This window comes from Capra hircus, chromosome 14 (genome assembly GCF_001704415.2).
Source record: "Capra hircus breed San Clemente chromosome 14, ASM170441v1, whole genome shotgun sequence".
In the NCBI taxonomy this organism is placed as follows: Eukaryota; Metazoa; Chordata; class Mammalia; order Artiodactyla; family Bovidae; genus Capra; species Capra hircus.
Genome location: NC_030821.1, coordinates 41,534,691 through 41,558,894, shown reverse-complemented (window position 1 = coordinate 41,558,894; position 24,204 = coordinate 41,534,691).

The window sequence follows — 24,204 nt, the reverse complement described above, 5'->3', positions numbered from 1 at the left end:
AGTGAAGTAGTTTTAATAATATGTATCCTTAATAGACAGTAATTAATTGGGGTATGTATATGTTGGAGGGGGTATACTGGTTAGTATTTGCAAAGGATGACCTTGACATGGTTTGTGAGGCCTCCAAAGCAATTACTGTAGAAACTGAGACGGAAAACAATGGCAAAAAGCAGATAGAAAACCTTGAATTAGTCCAAATCACAGACATTGCTCAGCAGCATGAGATGACAGTTAAATTTTAATGAGGGGCGACACGAGATAATTAAATCTTGACATACAATTATGAAAGAAAATATCAGGTAACAATCTTGCTATGCAATATAAAAGAAGAAAAGACATTTTCTGAAAACTTGCCTGATGCTCTGTCATCTGAAACTATTCTTTATGAGTGCAGGGTGAAGGTCAAGGAGGTATCTCAACTCCATCAATCCTTTGGACAGTTACAAATGACCTTTCGCTTTCCATAAGACATTCAATATTCTGAATTGGAGGGATACATTTTTCTGTGTTTAGAAAATGGCAAAATTGAAACCTTTCCTGTTGCAGGAGGCTCACTTTTGTTGACTCTCTTGGACAGCCTGTTCATTCCCCAAAGCTTGTTCAGGCTATGATCTCATTTGCATTAACTACCTAATCTAGAGAAAAACGTCAGTTCGATATTGTGTGTCTGAAATTTTTCTACTTGCAGAATAACTTACTCAAGCTTTAAAAATCTAGCATTGGCCTGTTAGAGGATGATAATACTTCCTTTAAAATACTTGAGTGATTTTTAACTTCAGAGAAGTAATCCAAAAGTTTTGCACTTACATTAGAAAGCTAATAAGCAGGATGGAAGCAAGATTAAATTCTTGAATTTTCTCTCCTAGCTGATAGTCTTAAAAATAGTTATTTTTAAGTAAAACTTTAAATACATAAAAAAGGTTCCTGCTCAGAAATAAGACTCTTCTTGCTCTAACGAATTCAGATTTTTACAATACTTACTTTTTCTTATTTTTTCTTATAAAAGGTCACAGTAATCAAGCTGTCATCAGCTTATGAAATATATAACAGTACAGCTACTGGCTAAAATTACATGTAGAGGTACCTTGAGATAACATAAGACTTATACTATACTTATGAATAAGTGCATTGTGATTTGTAGTTATAAAGTTTAAAGCATTAGAAATGCATGTGACACCAGTTCAAAGAGTAAGGTATTTTATATATTTTAAAACTTATTTACTTAATTATTCCTTTAATATAGAAGAATTGAGTCTCTCTCCTACAAGTCAAAGACTGCTCTAATCATGGGGATACAACCAGGGTACAAGACAGATTTGCTGCTGGTGGAGGTTCCATTGAGGAGACATGACAAAGTAATGCATACAAGCAAACACATAAGAAACATCATTCCAAATACTGTGAAATTCACTGGAGAAAACAAAATAGAGTAATGGATAGACAAGTGGAAACTGAAGCAAAAGAGTGCTTTTCATACTGTGTGGTTAGGGAAACTGCATAAAGTGTGTATTCTTACCTGCCCAGGCTATTAAAATTGCGAAGCAGATGTATGTAATTTAATGAGAAATTGGTGAGGTTTCAGTCACTGATTGCCTTCTTTCCAAGGCCATTTCTCCAGCTAAACCATTCATACTCATTTTTTCCTATTTTCATTATTTACTCTTCTAAAATGGAAAGGTAGTTTTTGATCATTGACTAATCTTACAAAAGATTACAGAAATAGCTTACTTCCTTAAATTGTTGTATTTTCTATAATACAACTGTCAAGGAATTAATATATTTTGTGAGACAATTTTCTAAGTTTAGTTATGGAGGAAGTTATTATAACAGGTGGATGTTTTCATTTTACAATATGGTCTTTAAGCTTTTTGTAAATTATAAATTTATTGGAACATTATTATAAAATTATTCAAAATTCCATCATATATTGTATGAAAAAGTGTGCATTGTTCTAAAATGGTCTTTTTGATGATTGCATCATAATTATTTCCTCTACCCTGGGATTTCTATACAATATCAAAGGTTTACTTTTGAGAGGCAGAGAATAACTTTTGTTTGCCAATAAACAGATACAGACAAAAAAAGACAACCCAAAAAGAATTAAGAAAACAAAAAGTAAAGTAATGATTGACAAAAGTTGATAATCTTAAATTTTTTTAATAGTTTTGAAATTTAATTAAATGGAAATAACTTTCCTTTCTGATACACTGTAATCAGTTATACTCAGAATATGAGAGATTTCAAGTAAGCTGATACAAAGATTTTATAGCAATATGGTTATAGTCCTGTGACACATCTCACCTGAAAGCAAACTCTTTATGTTTCAGTGGCAAATTAAATCTAGTTAGAAAAAATAATAAACTTCAGATTTCAAGCTTAGTTGTAGCAAGATCTACTTTCAGCAGTAATGAAAGGTAACATATTTTTTAACTTCAGAATTCCACTTATAAAATTGACTTCTAACCTACAAATAATTTTTTGAATTTTTGCACACTATGGTATGCAAAATATTTTATTCCCAAATCATATCCATGTGAATCGGAGATCTTAGCTAGTATCCAAGTTTTCTAATAGGTTCACCGATAAAAATCATGTAAAACAAGCAAAACAGGAAGTGTTCTGCGGCCTCCAATGCCTCTCCCAGGCTCTATCTCTTCTTCCCTCCTGTTTAGAAAGCACTCCAAACCAGATAATCTGTAAGAGCTTTAATAATATGTACAGACACACTGGGCTTCTCCAGTAGCTTAGAGGTAAAGAATCCACTTGCGATGCTTGGAGACACAGGAGATACGAGTTCAGTCCTGTGGGTGGGGAAGATCCCTGGAGGAAGGCATGGCAACCTACTCCAGCATTCTTTCCTGGAGAATCCTGGGGACAGAGGAGCCTGGCATGCTATAGTTCATGGAGTGGCAAAGAGTGGGACATGACTGAAGCTACTTAGCACACACACACAGTCGGTGTAGGAGTAATTTTAGTCCTGAAACATCTTCATCTTATATTCTTTAGGGGCCCCTGAGGATTCCTGCCAGGTGAATTTGAAGATTCCAGATTTGCTTATCATCAGCAATCCTAGGTCCTGTATATTCATAGAAAAGGATTCTCCCTTTAGCAAATACCAACTTTTCTTTCATCAAGAGGTCTATCATTTGTCTGTTTAGAAGAACTGACTGTGTCAAATTCTTTCTATCCTTGGGGCATCAGCCTTATGCCCGTTTTACCCAGAAGAAAATGTAAAACACAGCTTCTGTGTAACCATTTACTTCCCATGAGCAAACAAGTATACTTATTTCAAATTATTCAATTCAGGTTACTATATATTGATAGAGGAGTCACTTTTAACTTGGGATAATGAAGAATATTTCCACCAGCAAGGATCAAGGAGAAATTGAAAGATCCTTTGTTCACCCTATTATACTTCTCTTGCTCCTCAAGAAGAAAAGCTAGCTCCATTTGCAAGTAACATGGCTCACTGCCAATGAATCGATGAAATCATTGATGCAATTCATAGAAACTATAGTTCCATTACTGCTTCCCTATGTCCAGGTTGAAATTTAAAAAGTAACAGAAGAGGTAAAAAGGTAAAGAAGAGACCAAAACTAAAACAGCCACCTTCAAAGTTGCATTTCCTGTAACAAAAGAAGACTGGTACATTATATCTGAGAATTTCATAAAGTTAGTGCAAAGCAAGTGACAAACGTGGTCAGTGAAGAAGATCTATTGGTTATCAACAAAATCCCTTCACCAAGTAGCACAGTGATACAGGGCATAAGACCATAGACAAATATACCAGGAAAGAACTTCATGAAGTGAATGAGGTGGCAGATACTTCTCTTTACAGGCAGATGACTCCATCAATGACAAGAGTATGAACTTCTCTTAGCAAGTTGCCATAATACAGAGAGATAAATAATATGTGACAGAATGGCATTTTTCTCTTTTATAACTGGAAAGCCATAGTCAAAGAGGGATTTGATTTTTTTTTAATTGATAGATGTGCAGATAATTAATAATACTTATATATTATTTTTGGAGTAATGATGCTAAGAAAGGTACTTGGAATAATTTTCAGTGGAGCAACAATCACTGAAAAAGAATCTTCCCTAAATGAAATTTCTAAATGGTCCTCCAAACAGAATATTTGGAAAGGGCCAATAGGGCTTTTTGGAATGGCTTCAATGTTAAAAGAAATAGTAAAATTTGTGTATTAGAAATGAACAAACTTTCAATCACAGCTAACAAGAGAAAATTTTCAGCTTCCATAGAGTTCAAGATTTTGCCTTCTTTTTCATGACATTAAAACTGTTCTATTTCTGTGACAGTGCATCCAAGTGACACAACTCAGTAATAAATTTAGTATCTCAAAGTGCTTTAATCTATCATACCAGAGTCAATATATTTATTATGTTTTTAATATTGACAGTTACATTTTAGCATTTTAAGGAAATAAGCAAATAGTTTGATCAATGACAATGTATCTCTTCCGAAAGGTAAATTCTATTTTCTAATCCCTGGAATAAAAACACAAACACAAAAACATATATATATATGTACACACACACACACATATTAATTATCAATTGCTGCCAACAAATTACTGCACACCCAGCTCTTTAAAATGTCACATACTTGTCTCAGTTTTCATAGACTGAGAGTCCAGAGAAATCTTAACTGGGTTTCGCGCTTAGATTCTCAAAAGTCTGCAATTAAAGCATCAGCCAGGCTGTGTTCCTATTTGGAGGCTTGACCTGAGAAGAATCTTATTTTAAACTTACTCAGGTTGTTGTTGGAGAAGGCAATGGCAACTCACTCCAGTACTCTTGCCTGGAGAATCCCAGGGGCCGGGGAGCCTGATGGGCTGCCGTCTATAGGGTCACACAGAGTCAGACATGACTGAAGCGATTTAGCAGCAGCAGCAAGTTGTTGTAGGACTTATTTCCTGTAGACTGAATGATTGAAATCCTGGCTTTCTTATCTACTGTCAGCCCAGGGACTGCTTTCAGCTCCTAAAGCCCATCCTCAGGTCTTTGTTTGTGGTCCCCTCCATAAGCCATCTCATAGCACAGGAGCTTCTCCAAGGCTAGCAGGACCATCTCTCTTTTGATGAATTCAAAGTCAATTTTAAATGACCTTTATTATGTATGTGAATCCCTTCACTTTGCTGTGTAGCATAACTCAATCATAAGAGTTAAACTTGGTAACCCCACTCCAGTATTCTTGCCTGGAAAACCCCACGGACAGAGGAGCCTGGCAGGCTAACATTGGACATGACTGAGCGACTTCACTTTACTTTACCTTTGAAATAAATCACAGCCCAAGTTCAAGGGGAAGAGATTGCACATGCGTGTAGGTGAGAGTTTGGTAATCATCTTAGAATCGTACCTATTAATTTGTTATTGGTCATATTTTAAAAAATTGTACCCTTTAATATTTCAAAATCATGAATTCACCATACATTGTTCCCAGTTAGATATTACTCTTTAACTTCTGAATCAGTTTTCCTTTTCAATATCTTTAACTCTCTGACAGACTTATCCATGGTTTATTGTCAGTGCCTATTGTCGTGACCTAAAATTGTGAATTGTGATTCTCTAATTCTAATAACAGAATATATAGCTATTACTTAAAAATTTAGAATAAGGTAGTCCTAGAAACTCAAGTATCTGAGTTTAGGTAGCTTTATAAACATTAAATATCTAGACAGAAACATTAAATATTTAGAAATATTAAAATAATAGAAAATAATACAAATATTTTCAGGGAGAACTATGAGAATAAACAATTATAAAGGCATAAGTGGCTATATGCTCTTATCATTTTTAAAATACACTGTTAATTTTTCTTCAACATTCAAAAAATGAAGATCATGGCATCTGGTCCCATCATTTCATGGCAAATAGATGGGGAAACAATGGAAACAATTACAGACTTTATTTTGTTGGGCTCCAAAATCACTTCAGATAGTGACTGTTACCCCTGCTAAGTTGCTTCAGTTGTGTACCCCATAGACAGTAGCCCACCAGGCTCTTCTGTCCCTGGGATTCTCCAGGCAAGAACACTGGAGTGGGTTGCCATTTCCTTCTCCAATGCAGGAAAGTGAAAAGTGAAAGTGAAATCGCTCAGTTGTGCCTGACTCTTAGCGACCCCATGGACTGCAGCCTACCAGGCTCCTCCATCCATGGGGTTTTCCAGGTGAGAGTACTGGAGTGGGGTGCCATTGTCTTCTACAGCCACGAAATTAAAAGTAATTCCATTACTTGGAAGAAAAGTAATGACAAACCTAGAGAACATATTGAAAAACAGAGACATTACATGCCTACAAATCTCTGTATAGCCTAAGGTATGGTTTTTCCAGTAGTCATGTATGGATGTTAGAGCTGGACTATAAAGAAAGCTGAGGACCTAAGAATTGATACTTTCTAACTGTGATACTGGAGAAGACTTTTGAGAGTCCATTGTACAGCTAGAAGCTCCAACCAGTCAATCCTAAAGGAAATCAACTCTGAATATTCATTGGAAGGACTGATGCTGAAGCTGAAGCTCCAATACTTTGGCCACCTGATAAGAACTGACTCATTGGAAAGGACCCTGAGGCTTGGAAAGATTGAAGGCAGGAGGAGAAGGGAATGACAGAAGATCAGATGGTTGGATGATATCACCAACTCAATAGACATGAGTTTGAACAAACTGTGGGAGATGGTTAAGGACAGGTGAATCTGGTGTGCTGCAGTCCATGGGGTCGTAAAGAGTCAGATATGACCAGACAACTGAACAAAAACAACAAAGTGGCTATATGTTTCTATCATTTTAAAAATACATTGTTAATCTTTCTTGTTTAATTTTAATAAATCTATATATATGGAGTACTAGTTCATCATTTATTTTCTATTAATTTTCATTTGCTTTTAAATTCAATTTTATTAGGTCAAATATAGATATAGCAAAATGTATTATATTAACAAGCAATATTAATGAAATAAAACTGATGCTCCTGATACATTTTTCAGACATCAGCTTTAATAATGGAAAAAGCAGGTAAGAAACCAGTAGGCATAAAATACTTTTCAATGACAGGTAACGAGACAATTAGCCATTTGGAAGATAAAATAAAAACCAGAACTTTTTTCCAGCTTACTTCACAAAATGAATTTATCTTAAAGGAAAAGAGAGTCAAATATATAAAGCACTAAAAAAATTCTAGGACAGAAATAAGACAATTTATCTGAAAGAAATCTTTATAAGAATACAAACGATGAAAATAAATAATCAAAAATTTCATCAAATAAAAATTTAAAGCACCTTGATATCAATTCTTGGAGAAGGCAATGGCACCCCTCTCTAGAACTCTTGCCTGGAAAATCCCATGGGCAGAGGAGCCTAGTGGGCTGCAGTCCATGGGGTCGCTAAGAGTTGGGCACGACTGAGCGACTTCACTTTCACTTTTCACTTTCCTGCATTGGAGAAGGAAATGGCAACCCACTCCAGTGTTCTTGCCTGGAGAATCCCAGGGACAGAGGAGCCTGGTGGGCTGCTGTCTACGGGGTTGCACAGAGTCGTACATGACTGAAGCAACTTAGCAGCAGCAGATATCAATTCTATACACAAATTAAAATAACTGGAAAAACATAACAGATGTGCTAATATCCTTAACAGATCTATATTTCTCATAATTCAATAAGGACAATTCTAACAATACCAGTGAATCATAATAAAGACCATAAACATCCTTATGTCTCCATTAGTTTGGGTGTGTGCTTAGTTGCTCAATTTTGTCTGACTCTTGGTGACACCATGGACTATAGCCTGCCAGGCTCCTCTGTCCATGGGGATTCTCCAGACAACAATACTGGAGTGGGTTACCATGCCCTCCTCCAGGAGATCTTCCCAAAGTGAAAGTGAAGTAGCTCAGTCGTGTCCTGATTCTTTGCGACCCCATGGACGGTAGCCTACAAGGCTCTGTGATTCATGGGATTTTCCAGGCAAGAATACTGATGTGGGCTGCCATTTCCTTCTCCAGGGGATCTTCTCAACCCTGGGATCGAATCCTGGTCTCCTGCATTGCAGACAGACGCTTTACCTTCTGAGCCACTAGGGATAGTCCCAAACCAGGGGTTAAATCCAGGTCTCTCACATTGCAGGCAGATTCCTTACCATCTGAGGCATCAGGGAAGCCCTTCCATTACGTTAAATTGTCAAAATTTATTTTTTCATATAGGTCATATGTATTACTATTTCTTCCTAATATTTTGATATAATTTTGTCTATTTATTTAATTTTACATCTGAGATAAAAATGCTAAATAAATGGAGTTAATACTGGAAAATTAAATAATAATTCTTTACCATAATTAAAAAAATTTTGTTCTGTGACCTTCAGATAATTTAAGTTTTCAACTGCTTCTGGTCTATTTGAGTGATACATAAACTCTTCCTCTTTCTGTTGTTTTCATATTTATTTATACCATCACATACAAATAATTCTCTTTTCTTTTACTATCCTCTGTAACTAATGTTCTTTCTCAATTTGTATTTCTTAATTTTCTTTTTAATGAAACTATCAACAAATTTTGTTTTATATTACTACTATGTATATCTTGAATTGGTCCCAAGAATCCAATATTGAGATGCATTTATTGTCTATTTCCCTTATTTTTAATTATAAATTTCTGCCTTTTGCCCCTCTCATTTTACTTATATTCTAATTTCTTGAATTGAATGTTATATTTATTTTCAGTGTTTAAAGGTAAGTATAACACAGATCCAGGTGGCGTTTTATACTTTTTTTAAAAAAAGATCTATAGGAGCCCAGCAGGCTACAGTCCATGAGGTCGCAAAGAGTCAGATACAAGTGAGTGACTCACACACACACACACACACACACACACACACACACACACACACGTACATTTCCAACAGTTTTATATTTACAGAAAAATTGAGAGGAAGTTACAGAGATTTCCCATATACCTCCAGTCCCACATAGTCTCCTCCATTATCAACATTTCCCACCAGAGTAGTATGTTTGTTAGAAATGATGAACGTATATTGACACTTTATGATCATCCAAGTCAACTGTACATTAGAGGCCAGTTCTGGTGATGTAAATGTGATAAGCTTGGAAAAACATACAATGATACATATTTGTCATTCTGGGCTTCCCAGGTGGCACATGATATATCTGGGTTACTTCCAAGCTTCAGCAATTCTCTGTGCAGGATACAGCATTTCTGTATCTTATGATAAGAGTATGTTTAGTTTTGCAAGAAAGCACTTCAAAAACGGCTGTGGCATTGCATTCCTACCAGCAATGAATGAGAATTCTGGTGGCTCCACATCTTCATCAACACTTAATGATGTCATGTTCAAGATATTGGCTTTTCTTATAGGTGTGTACTGGTATCTCATTGCTGTTTTAAAATGCATTTCTCTGATGACATGACGCGGCGCATCTTTACACAGATAATCCACTATCTGTATATCTTTGGTGAGGTGTCTGTTAAGGTCTTTGTTCCATTTCCTAATGTTTTTCTATTTCTTTTTACCTTTCTAAGTTTTGACTTCTGTATATATTTTGGATGAAGTTTTTGTTTGTTTGTTTTTAAGTCTGGTGACATGCTATCTTGATTCAATTCAGTTCAGTCACTCAGTCATATCTGACGTTTTACGGCCCCATGAATCGCAGCACGCCAGGCCTCCCTGTCCATCACCAACCCCTGGAGTTCACTCAAACTCATGTCCATTGAGTCGGTGATGCCATACAGCCATCTCATCCTCTGTTCATCCCCTTTTCCTCCTGCCCCCAATCCCTCCCAGGATCAGAGTCTTTTCCAATGAGTCAACTCTTCACATGAGGTGGCAAAAGCATTGGAGTTTCAGCTATGACATCAGTTCTGCCAAAGAACATCCAAGACTGATCTCCTTTAGGATGGACTGGTTGGATCTCCTTGCAGTCCAAGGAACTCTCAAGAGTCTTCTCCAACACCACAGTTCAAAAGCATCAATTCTTTGGTGCTCAGCTTTCTTCACAGTCCAACTCTCACATCCATACATGACCACTGGAAAAACCATAGCTTTGACTAGATGGACCTTAGTTGGCAAAGTAATGTCTCTGCTTTTGAATATGCTATCTATGTTGGTCATAACTTTCCTTCCAAGGAGTAAGCATCTTTTAATTTCATGGCTGCAGTCACCATCTTCAGTGATTTTGGAGCCCCCAAAAATAAAGACTGACACTGTTTCCACTCTTTCCCCATCAATTTCCCATGAAGTGATGGGACCAGATGCCATGATCTTCGTTTTCTGAATGTTGAGTTTTAAGCCAAAGTTTCACTCTCCTCTTTCACTTTCATCAAGAGGCTTTTTAGTTCCTCTTCACTTTCTGCCATAAGGATGGTGTCATCTGCATATCTGAGGTTATTGATATTTCTCCCGGCAATGATCCAGCCCAGCATTTCTCATGATGTACTCTGCATATAAGTTAAATAAGCAGGGTGACAATATATAGCCTTGACATACTCCTTTTCCTATTTGGAACCAGTCTGTTGTTCCATGTCCAGTTCTAACTGTTGCTTACTAACCTGGTATAGGTTTATCAAGAGGCAGGTCAAGTGGTCTGGTATTCCCATCTCTTTCAGAATTTTCCACAGTTTATTGTGATCCACACAGTCAAAGGCTTTGGCATAGTCCATAAAGCAGAAATAGATGTTTTTCTGGAACTCTCTTGCTTTTTCCATCATCCAGTGGATATTGGCAATTTGATCTCTGGTTCCTCTGCCTTTTCTAAAACCACCTTGAACATCTGGAAGTTCATGGTTCACATATTGCTGAAGCCTGGCTTGGAGAATTTTGAGCATCACTTTACTAGTGCGTGGGATGAGTGCAATTGTGCGGTAGTTTGAGCATTCTTTGGCATTGCCTGCCTTTGCAATTGGAATGAAAACTGACCTTTTCCAGTCCTGTGGCCACTGTTGATTCTTCCAAATTTGCTGGCATATTGAGTGCAGCACTTTCACAGCATCATCTTTCAGAATTTGAAATAGCTCAACTGGAATTCCATCACCTTGTCTAGCTTTGTTCATAGTGATGCTTTCTAAAGCCCACTTGACTTCACATTCCAGGATGTCTGGCTCTAAGTGAGTGATCACACCATCATGATTATCTGGGTCATGAAGGTCTTTTTTGTACAGTTCTTCTGTGTATTCTTGCCACCTCTTCTTAATATCTTCTGCTTCTGTTACGTCCAGACCATTTCTGTCTTTTATCGAGCCCATCTTTGCATGAAATGTTCCCTTGGTATCTCTAATTTTCTTGAAGAGATCTCTAGTCTTTCCCGTTCTGTTGTTTTCCTCTATTTCTTTGCATTGATCCCGGAGGAAGGCTTTCTTATCTCTCCTTGCTATTCTTTGGAACTCTGCATTCAGATGCTTATGTCTTTCCTTTTCTCCTTTGCTTTTCGCTTCTCTTCTTTTCACAGCTGTTTGTAAGGCCTCCTCAAACAGCCATTTTGCTTTTTTGCATTTCTTTTCCATGGGAATGATCTTGATCCCTGTCTCCTGTACAATGTCACGAACCTCATTCCATAGTTCATCAGGCACTCTATCTATCAGATCTAGTTCCTTAAATCTATTTCTTACTTCCACTGTATAATCATCAAAGATTTGATTTAGGTAATACCTAGATCATCTAGTGGTTTTCCCTACTTCCTTCAATATAAGTCTGAACTTGCCAATAATGAGTCCATGTTCTGAGTCACAGTCAGCTCCTGGTCTTGTTTTTGTTGACTGTATAGAGCTTCTCTATCTTTGGCTGCAAAGAATGCAATCAATCTGATTTCGATGTTGACCATCTGGTGATGTCCATGTGTAGAGTCTTCTCTTGTGTTGTTGGAAGAGGGTGTTTGCTATGACCAGTGCATTCTCTTGGCAAGACTCTGTTAGCCATTGCCCTGCTTCCTTCCATATTCCAAGGCCAAATTTGCCTGTTACTCCAGGTATTTCTTGACTTCCTTCTTTTGCATTCCAGTCCCCTATAATGAAAATGACATCTCTTTTGGGTGTCAGTTCTAAAAGGTCTTGTAGGTCTTCATAGAACCGTTCAACTTCAGCTTCTTCAGCATTACTGGTTGGTGCATAGGCTTGGATTACCATGATATTGAATGGTTTGCCTTGGAGACGTCAGAGATCATTCTTTTTTTTTTTGAGATTGCATTCAAGTACCACACCCGAGGCCAGGGCCGGTGACCAGGAGGAGCAACCCAAGGAGCGGTGGCTGTGCAAGCACAGGAGGGCCTAGAGGACCTATCCCACGTTAAATGTCAGGAACGGTGGTGGTAAGGAGATATCCCTCGTCCAAGGTAAGGAGCAGCAGCTGTGTCTTGCTGGAGCAGCCATGAAGAGATACCCCATGACCAAGGTAAGGGAAACCTAAGTAAGATGGTAGGTGTTGCAAGAGGGCATCAGAGGGCAGACACAACTGAAACCATACTCACAGAAAGCTAGTCAACGTAATTACACTTGGACCACAGCCTTGTCTAACTCAATCAAACCAAGCCATGCCTGCGGGGCAACCCAAGTGGGCGGGTCATGGTGGAGAGGTCTGACAGAATGTGGTCCACTGGAGAAGGGAATGGCAAGCCACTTCAGTATTCTTGCGTTGAGAACCCCATGAACAGTATGAAAAGGCAAAATGATAGGATACCAAAAGAGGAACTCCCCAGGTCATTAGGTGCCCAATATGCTACTGGAGATCAGTGGAGAAATAACTCCAGAAAGAATGAAGGGATAAAGCCAAAGCAAAAACAGTACCCAGCTGTGGATGTGACTGGTGATAGAAGCAAGATCCAATGCTGTAAAGAGCAATATTGCATAGGAATCTGGAATGTCAAGTCCGTGAATCAAGGCAAATTGGAAGTGGTCAAACAAGAGATGGCAAGGGTGAACATCGACATTCTAGGAATCAGAGAACTAAAATGGACTGGAATGGATGATTTTGACTCATATGACCATCATATCTACTACTGTGGGCAGGAATCCCTCAGAAGAAATGGAGTAGCCATCATGGTCTGCCAGAGGCCAGCGTGAGGAACTCCACCCATGGCAAAGGTCATGAGGAAGGAGGCTTGGCATACACAAAGGCGTGATCAAGCCTCAGGAAACCCCCTGTTCCTGAGCATCTAACCCAAAACCAGTCTGTTTTATGCTCTCACCTACACCTCTGACTTTACGGGGGGCTCTCCCCCATAACCGTTTCTCTCGGAGAAGGAGTAAACGTGCAGCTCCAAGGCAATAAAAATTCTCGGGCGTGACAAGAGTGTTTCAGCTTACGGACTGCTCTGAAGGTTATCTAGCCCACCTGTATAGGTTCATCCGGCCACATGTGATGGTTTACAGCCTCCAAATCTGAGAGGCACGAGATGTTTTAGACTTACTAAAGGTAAATTCTTTTGGGGAGTTAGAAATTATTAGTATAGTGGGTTGGTTAGGAATTATATTGGTGAAGGGTTTTTCATTTGTTGGGCCAGTAATTCTTGCTAATTCCCTGCTCTGGGTGGAACAAGGATGTCTCAGGTCAAACCTCTCTGCTGACAGACTAGCTTGTGTGACAGGATTATCCATACTCTTGCCACATGATTCTTTACTACCTCTTAACCATAAACAGCACAGAGAGTTTTGGAGTATTTTGAGAGTCTTAATTAGCGTAGGGCTTTTTCTTGTTGAGTCAATGAGTGCCGCCAGGCCTCCATATCCTTAGGCACCTGGGAATATATTAATCAATATATTTGGACTATAGAAAAGGAAATATTGTAGTTTTTGATGTTAGCAATACTAGACTTTTTGAGTTAATGGATTTTCTCTTTTGTGATAGATCACTGTGCTTTGTTATAAATCACTGTGTTCTTGTTATGTAAAAATGTAACTTTATCACTATCTTAAGACCAAATAGATCTTAAGGGGAACATTGGTGAAAGGATTTTCATTTGTTGGGCTGATGTTTGCTGCTAAATCTCCATGTTCCCTGCCTTTATAATGAATATAGCTAGCATATAGGAGAAATAAGTATTAACCCTTAAGATTAATCATGTTAACCTTGGGTTAAATAAATTCCTTTCTTGATTGTAACTCACTACACCCTCGCCTTATAGGAATGTAACTTTATTTGGAGGGTGGGGCCTGGTTTAAGAAAAAACACCCTTGGAAGAAATAAGTTTTTTGGTTATCAGAAAGAAAGGATCATAAAATGTTAGCAGGTCTCACTCATGGCCAGAAGATGATGTAATATTCCTAAGACCTTTCTTTTATACATTTATGTGAAGCACCTGATTTTGATAAAGGTTAGGACTGCTGACCCCACGTGACTCTGTATTCATCCCTATATGTAACAAAAGGTATATAAGCAAACCCCAAAATAAAGAAATCGGATCAGTTTCCGGAAAGACTGGTTCCCCCATGTCGCTTCTTTCTTGCTCCCGTTTTTCTGGCTGAATTCCCATCTGGAGCATGGATGCTATTCCACGCAATCCAAGTTATTCAGCCTCTTTTCTCCACTAATCTTCCTACTCCACTATCCGTTTCTAATCTCTCCATCTATCTGTGATTAAATATGTATTTTTCCCAGGACGCCGACTCCGTCCCCCCACCTTCGAATCACCCTGGATCTACCTGGGCTAGACCCCAGCAATGGTCAACAAAAGAGTCCAAAATGCAGTAATTGGATGCAATCTCAAAAACGACAGAATGATCTCTGTTCATCTCCAAGGGAAACCATTCAATATCATGGTTATCCAAATCTATGCCCCAACCAGTAATGCTGAAGAAACTGAAGTTGAACGGTTTTATGAAGACCTACAAGACCTTTTAGAGTTAAGACCCAAAAAAGATGTCTTTTTCATTATAGGGGACTAGAATGCAAAAGTAGGAAGTCAAGAAACACCTGAAGTAACAGGCAAATTTGGCCTTGGAATGCGGAATGAAGCAGAACAAAGACTAATAGAGTTTTGCCAAGAAAATGCACTGGTCATAGCAAACACCCTCTTCCAATAACACAAAAGAAGACTCTACACATGGACATCACCAGATGGTCAACACTGAAATCAGATTGATTGCATTCTTTGCAGCCAAAGATAGAGAAGCTCTATACAGTCAACAAAAACAAGACCAGGAGCTGACTGTGACTCAGAACATGGACTCATTATTATCAAATTCAGACTGAAATTGAAGAAAGTAGGGAAAACCGCTAGACCATTCAGGTATGACCTAAATCAAATCCCTTATGATTATACAGTGGAAGTGAAAAATAGATTTAAGGGCCTAGATCTGATAGACAGAGTGCCTGATGAACTATGGAATGAGGTTCGTGACATTGTACAGGAGACAGGGATCAAGATCATTCCCATGGAAAAGAAATGCAAAAAAGCAAAATGGCTATCTGGGGAGGCCTTACAAATAGCTGTGAAAAGAAGAGAAGTGAAAAGCAAAGGAGAAACGGAAAGATATAAGCATCTGAATGCAGAGTTCCAAAGAATAGCAAGAAGAGATAAGAAAGCCTTCTTCAGGGATCAATGCAAAGAAATAGAGGAAAAGAACAGAATGGGAAAAACTAAAGATCTCTTCAAGAAAAAAGAGATACCAAGGGAACATTTCATGCAAAGATGGGCTTGATAAAGGCCAGAAATGGTCTGGACGTAACAGAAGCAGAAGATATTAAGAAGAGGTGGCAAGAATACACAGAAGAACTGTACAAAAAAGATCTTCATGACCCAGATAATCATGATAGTATGATCACTAATCTAGAGCCAAACATTCTGGAATGTGAAGTCAAGTGGGCCTTAGAAAGCATCACTACGAACAATGCTAGTAGAGGTGGTGGAATTCTAGTTGATCTGTTTCAAATCCTGAAAGATGATGCTGTGAAAGTGCTGCACTCAGTATGCCTGCCTGTTGGAAAACTCAACAGTGGCCACAGGACTGGAAAAGGTCAGTTTTCATTCCAATTCCAAAGACAGGCAATGCCAAAGAATGCTCAAATTACCACACAATTGCACTCATCTCACACACTAGTAAAGTAATGCTCAAAATTCTCCAAGCCAGGCTTTAGTAATACGTGAACTGTGAACTTTCTGATGTTCAAGGTGGTTTTAGAAAAGGCAGAGGAACCAGAGATCAAATTGCCAACATCTGCTGGATGATGGAAAAAGCAAGAGAGTTCCAGAAAAACATCTATTTCTGCTTTATGGACTATGCCAAAGCCTTTGACTGTGTGGATCACAATAAACTATGGAAAATTCTGAAAGAGATGGGAATAGCAGACCACCTGACCTGCCTCTTGAGAAAGCTGTCTGCAGGTCAGGGAGCAACAGTTAGAACTGGACATGGAACAACAGACTGGTTCCAAATAGGAAAGGGAGTATGTCAAGGCTGTGTATTGTCACCCTGCTTATTTAACTTCTATGCAGAGTACATCATGAGAAATGCTGGACTGGAAAAGCACAAGCTGGAATCAAGATTGCCAGGAGAAATATCAATAACCTCAGCTATGCAGATGACACCACCCATGTGGCAGAAAGTGAAGAGGAGCTAAAAAGCCTCTTGATGAAAGTGAAAGAGGAGAGTGAAAAAGTTGGCTGAAAGCTCAACATTCAGAAAATGAAGATCATGGCATCCGGTCCATCACTTCATGGGAAATAGATGGGGAAAGAGTGGAAACGTGTCAGTCTTTATTTTTTGGGGCTCCAAAATCACTGCAGATGGTGACTGCAGCCATGAAATTAAAAGATGCTTACTCCTTCGAAGAAAAGTTATGACCAACCTAGATACTATATTCAAAAGCAGAGACATTTCTTTGCTGACTAAGGTCTGTCTAGTCAAGGCTATGGTTTTTCCTGTGGTCATGTATGGATGTGAGAGTTGGACTGTGAAGAAAGCTGAGCACCAAAGAATTGATGCTTTTGAACTGTGGTGTTGGAGAAGACTCTTGAGAGTCCCTTGGACTGCAAGGACATCCAACCAGTCCATTCTGAAGGAAATCAACCCTGGAATTTCTTTGGAAGTAATGATGCTAAAGCTGAAGCTCCAGTATGGCCACCTCATGCAAAGAGTTGACTCATTGGAAAAGACTCTGATGCTGGGAGGGATTGGGGGCAGGAGGAGAAGGGGACGACAGAGGATGAGATGGCTGGTTGGCATCATGGACTTGATGGACGTGAGTCTGAGTGAATTCCGGGAGATGGTGATGGACAGGGAGCCCTGGTGTGCTGCGATTCATGGGGTCGCAAAGAGTTGGACACAACTGAGTGATTGAACTGAACTGAACTGAACTGCATATTGGATTCTTTTGTTGACAATGATGGCTACTCCATTTCTTCTAAGGGATTCCTGCCCACAGTAGTAGATATGATGGTCATATGAGTTAAATTCACCCATCCCAATCCATTTTAGTTCGCTGATTCCTAGAATGTCGATGTTCACTCTTGCCATCCCCTGTTTGACCACTTACAATTTGTCTTGATTCACGGACCTGACATTCCAGGTTCCTATGCAATATTGCTCTTTACAGCATCGGATCTTGCTTCTATCACCAGTCACATCCACAACTTGGTATTGTTTTTGCTTTGGCTTTATCCCTTCATTCTTTCTGGAGTTATTTCTCCACAGATCTCCTGTAGCATATTGGGTACCTAATGACCTGGGGTGTTCCTCTTTCAGTATCCTATCATTTTGCCTTTTCATTCTGCTCATGGGCTTCTCAAGGCAAGAATACTGAAGTTGTTTGCCATTCCCTTCTCCAGTGGACCACATTCTGTCAGACCTCTCCACCATGACCCTCCTGTCTTGGGTAGCCCCATGGGCATGGCTTAGTTTCATTGATTTAGACAAAGCTGTGGTCCTAGTGTGATTAGATTGATTAGTTTTCTGTGAGTATGGTTTCAGTGTGTCTGCCCTCTGATGCCCTCTTGCAACTCCTACCATCTTACTTGGGTTCTCCTATTTTGGACATGTGGTATCTCTTCACAGCTGCTCCAGCAAAGCGCAGCCTCTGCTCCTTACCTTGAATGAGGGGTATCTCCTCATGGCCGCCGCTCCTGACCTTGAAGGTGGAGTAGCTCCTCTCAGCCCTCCTGCACCTGTGCAGCTGGTGCTCCTTGGAGGTGGGGTAGCTCCTCTCGGCCATGCATGTGCGTGGTCCATTGCAGCCGACACGCTGCTTGATTACCATAGCTTTATTTCAAGCCTTAAAGTTGGATAGTGTCAGTCCTACATCTTTTCTTTTTTTTTTCCTGTTTCAATATTGTATTGACTATTCTGATTCTTTCTTCTCTCCATACAAACCTTAGAATCCATTTGTTAATATCTCAAAAAAACTAACTGGAGTTTTTATTGGGATTTAATTTAATCTGTAGATCAAGTTGGGAAAAACTGACATCTTGATAATATTGATATCTTCCAATCTAAAAACATAGATTATATCTCACTTATTTAGTTCTTTGATTTTTTTATCATGAATTTTTTTTTCTCTTTTCAGTTTTCCTCAAATAGATCTTGCTCATATTTTGTTAGATTCACACCTATTTTGTTCTGGAGGTTCTAATATAAAAGATATTGTGCTATTTCACATTTCACTTGTTTGTTGTTCATTTATAGAAAACTGACTGACGTATAGCTTGTATATTAACCTTGTATTTTCCAATCCTTCTATAATCACTTATTAGTTCTAGAAGGATTTGCTGTAAGTTCTTTCAGAGTTTCTATATAAACGATCATGTAATACATGACTCAAACAAGATTTATTATTTCTTATTCTCAGTCTAAATACTTTTCCTTGTCTTGTCTTGTCATGTTAACTAAATCTTCCAGTAAATTATCAGCATGAAGTGGGGAGAGAGGGGAACTTTTGCCTTGTATCTTGGCATGAATATTATAACCATTTAATTGACTGTCCAGTCATTCAGATTATTGTACCTTTTGTCCGTGATGGTGCTTTAGTCTCATGAGAAATTGTTGTTTTACTAGTCTGCTCAGATCAGAATTTCATTATGATAATATTGCCTTGTGTACATTACAAATTAATTTCATTTTACAATTTTCTCTCCTTGATTGAAATTGTGAAGCATCCCAGTTCTTCATTTGAAACTCTGGTTATATTTTAACCCATAACAACACATAAAAATTACCCTAGATTGTATTACAAATAAATTTGTAAATTAGCTCTTGAAATAGTTAATACTGAATGGTTCAGTGAGTTATTTTACATATACTTCTATTATGGTGGTGGCCTGCTCCTTGGAAGAAAAGCTATGACAAACCTAGACAGCATATTAAAAAGTAGATACATTACTTTATTGACAAAGGTCCATATAGTCAAAACTACGGTTTTTCCAGTAGTCATGTATGGATGTCAGAGTTGGACCATAAAGAAAACTGAGCGATGAAGGATTGATGTTTTTGAATTGTGGTGTTGAAGAAGACTCTTGAGAGTCCCTTGGAGAACAAGGAGATCAAACCAGTTAATCCTAAAGGAAATCAGTCCTGAATAATCATTGAAAGGACTGATGCTGAAGCTGAAACTCCATTATTTTGGTCACCTGATGCAAAGAACTGACTCATTGGGAAAGATCCTGATGCTGGGAAAGATTGAAGGCAGAAGAAGGGGACAACAGAGGATAAGATGGTTGGATGGCATCACCAAGTTGATGGACATGATTTTGAGTAAGCTCCGGGAGTTGGTGATGGACAGGGAGGCTTGGAGTGCTACAGTCTATGGGGTAACAAAGAGTTGGAGATAACTGAGGAGTTGAACTGAACTGAACTGATGATGGTGGCATCCATCTAATAATGCCTATTGTTGACTCTTTAGAACATTTCATATTTTCTAAATTATACTATAGGTAATAAAAGCTCAATACTTGTAGGAGGGAGATGTTGCACTGGATGTTACATTTTCAAGTAAATTTGGAAAATGTTACTTTGTATCTCCCTCTTAGAAATTTTCAGTATATATTGACCTTTTAAAGCTCATGAAAATTCTGCTAAGAGTAAACAAAATCTAATAGTTTAAATCATTTTTTCCATATAAAAGAGACCATGTCACAGTGATATCCAATAGGTATATTTTTACCTTACTCACATTAACCAATTTTAAATAAGATGATATTGAAAATAGTTCATTACATACTTGAACCTTAACGAATCTACTTTACTGAATCTATTTCTATCCCTTCAAACTTTGTCTTCTGTGTCCCACAGAGTAGGCACTAATGGTCAGCTTTCTTTTTTGTTCTCCCTTTTCCCTTCCTGAATAGTCAAGTTCATTGCTTTGGATATTGACTCTAACTCTCTTCCCTCTCCTTTTTGTATCTTTGTAGATTATTTTTTTTTCTGAATTCCTCTAAATGTTGACATATTACAAAGCTTCTGGGATGGAACTTCTTAAACAAGTTACCTACATTCAGAGTGCAAAGGAGATACTATTCAAATTAATTACTTTTTGAAAATACCTCAGCTACTCACTGATAGAAAGTCTCTGGTTGTGTTTAGTTTATAGTCAGTATACTGTTTAATATCCATGATGGTATAACCTAAAATTTCATTATTTCATTCCCTATGAAAGGTATAGAGTCACTGATGGACATGAACTAGATTCAATAGCAATAATAGAGTATACCAACTATTTTTCCAATCATGTGCAGAGAACATTTATGTGTATGAAGAGAATATCTGCAATACAAAGAAAAAACAAATTTATATATTATTTAACATATATTTGTGAGCACAAAATTATTTTAGTAGCACTCTTTCTGAACACTATATTTAATTTATGCACTATTGAAGAGAGTTGGGTGTTGCAAGGAAGTACATTTAGGAAGAAATAAAAATGATTTTGCAAAAAAACCTCCAGCTAAACCTGATACTACAAAAAACTTTATGCTCCCTTATTTTCTACATATTCTCCTTTGTATATTCAATACCTTGGAGAATACTTAAATTGCATAGCAGATAATGAGTAGATGCATTGAATTAATAAATAAATGAATAATGAATAATTCAAGTTTTGATAAAAACAGTGTCTCAAGACGATCCGTTCTTTCCAGACTTTTGTTCTTCATATCTTCAAAGACATAAAGTTTTTAGTGACATTCAACAAATTTTGCTCTGATTAATTTTTCACTGATTTAGTGTCTGCTGATTGTAGTCTCTACATCTGAATTGTTGCATTCAAATAAACTTGGCCTATTTATTATAAAGAGGATTTATATTAGAAGTTGTTAACTGAATCTTTAAAAACTAGATGGATCCTCTCCTAAATTTGTGCAAATCTTTGATATCATTTTTTTAAAAAAGCCTTACATGTAATCTGACACTTTTAATGCTCATTTCTACTTACTTTAATTAACAAGTTCAACATGCATATTTACATGATAACAATCTTGAAGTACATATTTTTCCACCTAAAAATTACACCCATTTTCCCATAAAGTCTTCATTTTCATATTCATTTTCATATTTTGTATTATAAGCACTATCAACTTTTCATGAATATGTGAAGATCTTACAGTTTCACCCTTCTATTTCACCCCCTTTTCACAGATCCATTTCAAGTTCAATTAGTACAATTAAATGTTTTATTTATAATGTTTTTATGCCTTATGTAGAATATGCCTATGAAGATTTTGAACTAATACAGGGAATTTACTCACTGTCCTCATAATTCCTTCCAGGAGCTAGAATACCAATTTTCTTTGGTCATCATAACACCTTTAAGTATATTATTCATTTATTTTTTCAATCTAAAATATTTGTATATTTATAAAATAATTACATCACTTTTGATATCTTCAAAGTTGTTCCAGATCTCTTCATACTTTAAATATTTGTCCTGGTAAAATTGTATATTCTTTCATATCACACAATTATTTTATATGAGGCACTAAAGACACTCAACTTTTAAATAAAAAGGAATGGGTTTGACTTTTCTATTAAAGGTATAAGTAGCAACCAGCCCATAAAAGACATAATCAATAACTAGAAGATGCAATTAATCTTAGAAGATGTTAAAAAATTATTTTAAATGAAATTTAAAGCAATGTACAACTACCCTCTGATTCTTTATAACATGAATGCATTTACAAGTATGCATACCCTCTGAACGCTTTATAGCATTTTCTTGATTTAAATTTTTATTGCTTTGTCCTAATAATATTTCTAATAATAGTAAAATGTGCTTCATTTAAAGTTATGAGACACATGTTTTGTCTGTATTAGCCAACAGTTCTATCAAAAATTACTCCAAGAAATTAAAAAAGATTACACATATCTCTACACAACATTTTTCACTATACTAATATTCAGTGAACAGTATATTCAATACAGGTCAATTTGTGATATGTAAATTATATCTCAATAGAAGACACATAAGCCCCCTCCACCCCAAAGAAGTCACGTGTGTAAAAAGGCATTAACACTCCAGCAACTGTGGAAAACTGTTGATCTAGAAGAAGAATTCCAAAAAGACTAGTACTTGAACGTAGTTTTCTCTAACTTTTCTCCTTTTTTCATGCTTGATCATATTCTCAGCTGGAAATGGTGACACTGAAATTATAGGTGAACACCTTGAAACTACTGAGTGGAGATTGAATCTCAAAGGTTTTAAGGTGAAATTCAATATTTAATATGAAAAGTTAACTACCTGATGCTATTAGAAAGCAAAACTACACTATTTTTAAGTTATCACACTTTTTCACTTTTATGTCGGTGAAAGGAAAACTTTTAGAAATTTCATTGTCTTCAGCATCAATATTATGGTTGTATTTTCTTATCTGTTGTCTGCAGAGAGCTCAAAATATGAGGATAAATAGAAGTGCTGATACCAAATGACACTGTACAAGGATTGAATTCCACTACTTTGTGAAAACTCATATCCTAGTTTGCCCAGGGAGGTAAGTTAGTATAAACTTAGGGAATTGCTGAATAGATGATGGAATGGACTAGTGGCTAATATGGCAGATGGTGCTGTGAAAGTAGCTGAAAAAATGTTTTGAAGTACTTTTAATTTCTCAAACCAGCTGTCCCATGAATATAAGGTACTAGATCTGATTGTACAGTAATTTGATTCTATAGTGAGAAAATTGCTCACCAAAATGGGGTGAATTATCTCTTCCCCAAATATGAAGGCTCCAGTTCAGTAATGTACTGGAAGTGATTATTTACCAAACGTCATTCTGATCCTTTGAAGTTAATCCAATTCACATGGTTAAAATGTGTATATCTAGTGACTGTTTACATTGGCTAATACCATTTTTTTCATGTTTAAACTTATATTTAAAATATTTGTGTCAGTGGATTTGTGTAGCTGCTGTTTTACAACCACTGGATATATGCATATTAAAAATGTTTAAATGTCAATAATTAAGTAGGTTTTTTTCTTAATACTTTTGAAATGAAGCCATGCATGAGACAGTAAAAGTTAACAATTGTTAAATTGACAGAAATTCTTAAAAAAAAAAAAAACATAGAAAATGATAAAAGGTCTTCCATAGCAAATATCTGCTTACTTGTTCCTCTATAAAGCTTGCTAGTTGCAAGTGTCAATTGTGTTAACGGAGAGAGCAATTTGAAGTTGTAATCAGGATTAAGCCTCCATAAGACTCTTCATTTTTCTTTTCCATTTGATGACAATTTTCTGTAATTAATATCAGTCCTTTTTCACATCACAACTGCCTTGATATTACAAGTAGAACATTGTGCTGTGGCTTTAGGTAAGGGGTAAATTAAGAACAGATGAATTCTTAATAGCAGTCTTCTCTCACAAAATGTTTAAGATTATAAAACAATGTAAGGAGATAATTATTGAGGATGTGAAACTGTATAAGAGAAAATTCATCTTAAAAATGTTTGGTGATTTTTCTTAAATTCCATTATCATTAGTTCTTCCATACCTAAGTATTTACATGGGCATCCCAAAGGATCTAGAAAATGCAATATATAGGAACTATGTACATGACAATTTATACATGTATATATATTTATTTTAATATTAGAAATAAGATTAAAAGGGACAGTGTATATCAGTTGAATTTTAATCTTTTAGATAAGGTTATTAGTCATGAACATGTAAAATTACCTCCAGTTTGTATAAGCACAATGAACTCAGAAAATTTTGAGTTTTTTGTTTTTGCGCTTATAGAAAATAAAAGGATAGAAAAGCTTATACATTAAGT